We start from the raw sequence: 6024 nt of genomic DNA, 5'->3' as shown, positions 1-6024 counted from the left end.
TAGCAAATAATAAAGTTTCGAGAAACAATGTTCATGGTACAAAAAAAAATGCAATCTTCTCAAATTCGAGCTTAAGATTGGATCATGTAAAATAATACAGCATATGCTTTTCGGGACCAAAGTTTATGGTTCTGATTTTATAAATATATTGATACTGTTATGCATTGATAATAAACTAAAATGCCCGTTGTTAAATGTTTTTGAATTCTCTTTCAATTCCCAATGAGTTGAATGAATATTCAATGCGCAACAGATTTTGGAAAGATAGTTTTTTTTATTCAACATTACACTTTTATAAAATAAATCAAAGATGAACACTGTAAACCAGAATACGCGGAGGACATTCAGAATTATTCAACTTTGAATCATTATTCAGCATCTACTGCTGCAAGTAGCAAAGCATCAATGAACTCCATCCAACTGATCATTGCTTTTCCAATCATGATAGGTGTTCTGATATAGAGGATCAATCAAGTCCAACTTTCATTACAGCGAATTGTAAAATGGTATCTTCTGTGAAATGCAGGAGATACAGCGCAGCAAAAAATAGTTCACTTCAGATGTATAGTATAAGCGTAGGATATGGTTTTTCCTTCAAGACAATATTTTTGTGACTGCATGACGATCAAACTCGTCAAGAAGAGCACTGGTCAACTACGACTACAGTATAGTCAATCACATTGGGTACAAGATAAGATAAGTTTATTTTGACTTCATAATCAGCAAAACGGCGATAAAAGGGTTGACAAAACAAATTAATAAGAACTGATTATGAAATCAGGAGAGTAGACAAAACCTTGGACAAGGTTTAAAACGTACAGAATATGGACCTTTTCTTGACCTTTGGCCCCCAATAAAATCTCCCTGTGCTTTACCATTGCAAAATTTTCGGGGCTATTTCAAGAGTGCTTTTGCCAGTTGGCGCTTGTAAAATGGAGTATGTGTTTCTAACCATCATTATGAATCATTGCATACAACAATCTGTTTTTTAAAAGTACCGGTAAAGAATTTTAGCCTAGTCTATCACAGCTATTACTAAACTAATTTTTTATTACTGCAATTAAATTAAAACTCCTAGGAAGATAGAGTGATCATTAAATTATCTGATTTATATTTAAGTTTCCGAAACACGACAGAAAAATTAACGAATAGAGTTTAAAAACGCGAAAACGAGGTAATGTTGACGACCACGCTTGAAAATCTGTCTGAGTGAGAAAAGTGTCGGAGCGGAAGAGAAAAGGGAGCATTGTGTCATCACTTTTTGCATTTTGCTGATTGGCCAATGTCACGAAGTAAACAAGGAAGTCGGTGCTCGGGGAATGGTCCATAAGATGGAAGGTATTGCCAAAAAGAAGTGGTACGTGTTCACTCATCTAAAACTATTGAATCAAATCATTCACACTTGCACACACACACACACACAATCATAGGGCATTAATAAAATTAGAAAAGGGAAGAAGTTTAGATAAATTATATGGTAACCAAAAAATAAAAAATAAACATGTAAAATAGAAATTAGAATAAAAAATGAAATGTGAAAAAAAAATAAGAATTGTTTGCCACACCATTTTAATAATTTTATAAAAATTCCCACACAATAGTGAACAGTATTTAGTATATAGACAAAAAAATGATTTCGCCAAGCTGAATATAATTGGAGTCAAATGCCAAATTACCCAACCAAAGTTGCCAAAGTTGAGTGCATGAAGAGGTGCGCTAAACCTTTTCATTCACCAAAGACATGCCAAAATATTGCCAAATTGTAATCCAGATTACATCAAATATTAAATACTACTGGTAACAGTTTAAGTATAATACAATTAGATTGGGGGATTGTTACTGAGGTAAGTATTGTAATTTATTGGTTATGAAGGGTGGGAGCAAGGATAAAGGAATGGAAGATGTTTTTTCATAGGATCCTTTGAGCTTAATACGGAAGATTCATCAGAGTCAGTCTGCCGAAACTTGTTCACATATTTCACGTCATTCGATGATTGTGACGTAGCCTGAAAAACGAAAAAATCTGCGAGTAGATGTTTAAAAGACTGCATATATGGATATGTAGGGACCTATTAATTATTATGAGATAAATGAAATTGTTAAATTGATTTTAGGAGGTATTGATCATTAATTTCTTATCACTTTATATTGATGTTTGGAGAATCCAAAAGCAATTTCTGTTTGGGACACAATTGGCACACCATGCAAAAAACACACAACTTTGATCATATCACACTACATTACATTACACTACGAGCTAGAAAACCACATCAAATTAAAATCACCATCACAAAACTAAAAATTTATTATAGGGAATCCAATATAGCTCGACTGCTCGCTTAGTTACAATACTTGGTATCTTGCAGGAACTATAGCATGCTGTCTACAACCCTCATCAGGATATATCACCACTCACGCAGAAAACAAAAGTCATACAGTGTAATAAGAATGATCCCAAACCAATAAAAGAAGCATGACCATGCAATTTTCAGAAAGTGAACAGCTATTCATAAAAAAACACGATCCAAGTATGTCAGTTAATATTCAAATTTGAGGGAAGAGAGTTCCAAAGTTTGGCTTCATTACAAAAATTAAAATATCCTGTGTAGTGACCACGTTTTTTTGCTATGTTGATCTATAAAAAATATATTATTTATGATAGTATTTGATGAGATTATTCAAGCTCTGGATTATTGTAATGCCTCGAAATAATGTTTGAATGTATACTGAAACAAGGCATGATTGAAAGTTATCAAATACCAATAGCCGAAATTGACGCTAGTTGATAGAGTAGCCTCGTTTTGAACTATACTGTCTCAATTTCATATTCAGTTTATTATTATTCTAAATAAAGATTTTATTACGATACCTTTTCATGAAAATAAAGCAATTCTTCACACAAAATTTCGGCGTTTTCATATACTAAACATTTAGCCGACCTTCATTTTGACCAATAAAATGTTCCGACTTCGAGAATATTAACCCTGCTGTGAGGAGGCAATCGAAGTATAACGTTGAAGTCTATCTCATTTTTAATCCCATGAAAATCATCACATTTTTCTTCAGAACCATTTCGAAAGTATTGCACAATCACCCCTATATTTTACACATACTAATAATTGACTTCAAAATCTCCGTAATCGGTCTTGCATGCTGGGAAAACAAGTATAATGCATGGCATTTACTTATATTTATTTTGCACCCAGACAGCATGATATAAAAATATTCGATTCGGAAGATATTGTTTTGATATTTTCTGATTCATTGAAATATACTGTCCCTGTTTCGATAAAAAACACTGAATGACAGTATACAGTATGTATTTTTCAGGTTGTATAAATTAGGGATCCGCAACTATACTTTTTAGCGCGACCCCAAAATTTTTTTTCCTAACTTCTCGCGACCCAAGCATTTGGGTAAACATGTAATTAGATATCGATTTTAATACTATTGTCGACACTAGCATTTTTCTTGCACAAAATTATGTGAAACTTAGCACATAAACTTGTGAATAATAGCGTTTATTATGAATAATGCAAATTATAAGCTTTGTGTATAATACTCAACGTATCAAATCGAGGTTTAATTTGGGAGACGGCAAATCGAATATATTTTTCTACCTCTAGCCTTGATCTGTAATTTTATTTTATGTATGAAAACGCTGATAGGCGGGAAAAATGTATTGGTTTTTTAATGAATTTTGGATGCTTTGCTGTAAGATGGCGTTTCAATATCGCTGCTTTCAAGCTTTCGTTGGTAATAACATGAGGAACGTTTGTTCGTTGGAACAAACAACACATTGAGGACGTGAATCATCATTTATGAGAATACACGTGAAACCAATCTTTATACATTATTCGCTGTTATTCCGCTTATACGTATGGTTTGAGTGATGTATTTCTATCCGATGAGAGTGAGAAGATGAGTCTTTTGTCGGACGTTGATCCCCACTTCTATAAGTGCTCCGTACGGAGCCTCAGGTTCCGCGAGCTATTAGATCACTTAAAAAAATTGACTTGATTAATTTTGTATCTGTGAAGAATCATTAACGTCACTAATAAAATTTGACGACGGTGATTCAAATATACCATTATCTATAACTAAAGGCGCAGCAACCATGGTTTTCTAAAAGGAAGGGGGTTCAGAATAGAAAATTCCCGAGCAACACTAATCGCGATTGGACCACTTGTTAAAAAACGTAATTTATAACGAGATTTCTGTTGCGTAAAATATTCAATCCATGGCCGACCCGAGAATTCAAAATGTCTTCTTATATTGATTCAATTGTGTTAATCGTTTCTCGCCTTTGAGTTGACTAATATACTACGGCAACCATGAAATACTTGTTCAACCGTCTACTAGCAATGAATGAATTGAACTCGTATTTTTGAGTTGCTCTTTCAGCTCTTAGGATTATCGCAATGTCTCGTTGTTAAGAGTTTGCATTTATAAAGCCAATTATATTTGATACCTTCATATCGAATTTGGTCTATGTATCAGTGATTTCTAGATGCAGTGATGGGACAAATATCGGCCGACACAGTAAAATGATCAAACTTCCATTGAAGGGTTTAGATCAGGGGTCGGCAGAGTACGGCCCGCGGGCCGGATCCGGCCCACGATGCTTCACTGAATTATATTACCAAAACAGTTTTATTGACGATTATATTCTTTACGTGACAGAATTTGTTTTGAGAAACTAAATCATACTATAACCTAACAAGCCTATAATTGATTATAATTAGAGAAAATGGCAACAGAACGTAAAAAAAGTTGATGCTGAGCGCAAATGGTTTAATGACGCTGAAAATATTCAAATGATCAGTCTTCGCGCACTGCTTGAAATTTAACTGAAATCTGGGTGAAAAATGTGATTAATTGGCAATTCCTGGTTTTTAACTTTCTAAAAATACGTGCGGCCGTCAATGACTTGCAACCTTCAACTTTGGCCCGCGAACGACAAAAGTTTGCCAACCTCTGGTTTAGACTTTAAAGCCAGTGAAGTTATCCAGTCATCCCAACACAAATCCTCGACCCACTGCCCTATCTCCCTCCACTTTCCTATTCTCGATCCGCTGCCCTGCGTCCCTCTCGCCTCGGCCAAGTGCTCCACCTCCCTCAACTTTTCTATCCTGCACCCACCGCCCTATTCCCCTCAACCTTCCTATCCTCGACCCACTGTCCTACTTCCCCCAACCTTCCAATCCCCTTCAACCTTTCTACCCTCGACTTATCGCCCTATCTCCCTAAACTTTTGTATCCTCGATCCACTGCACTTTCTGCCTCAAACTTACCACTCTCGACTCACTGTCCCACCTCCCTCAGCTTACTTAAATTCGACCCACGGCGCTATACCACTCGGCACCTAACCTAACGACGCTATAATCACGACCTAATAGTCAAAACAAACTATATCGCGTTGGGACTTCCATGTGTTATACTGGTCGAAAATGCCAATGAGATGATTCAATCATACGTCGACAAAACATGATTGGCGGCATTCGTAAATGTAGGCTGGAATCTCAATTGGTAATCAATAACCATAATCAGTGGCTTAAAAATGTGCTACTAATTAGGCTACTGATGGCATCGGGTTTATAGACACTGTTTTTAGGATTTTAACAGGCCATTCTTTACCGACTTATTTGAGTTCCTTTTCAGTAACTCATTCGTTGTTGCCGGTATTTTCGTGCAGGGCAAAATGATGAGGAAATATTCAAATATTTGCACGCTTGGTCTTTTTCAACGAATGTTCTGCCATATCCTGCATTTTTTAATCCAACTCATCAGATAGGTGTATATACAATTTTTTTTACTTGACTGATAAGGCTGAAAAGTCAAAAACAGTCAAAAATATAAGTCGCTCAGTGAGTATATTTCCTTCTAAACTATTTTTAGGCCATGAAATGTTTTGTCGTAGCTAGCGTCGCCAACTGTCCTTTAATTCAGCGTATAGTCCAAAAATCGATCTTATCTTATCTGCAATTTCTTATCCGAAGTTCCAAAGGACGCAGTTCATGTGTA

The sequence above is a fragment of the Styela clava genome, chromosome 10, assembly GCF_964204865.1.
Source record: "Styela clava chromosome 10, kaStyClav1.hap1.2, whole genome shotgun sequence".
Taxonomy (NCBI): Eukaryota; Metazoa; Chordata; class Ascidiacea; order Stolidobranchia; family Styelidae; genus Styela; species Styela clava.
The sequence above is the reverse complement of the archived record's forward strand: the minus strand, read 5'-3'. Positions refer to the sequence as shown.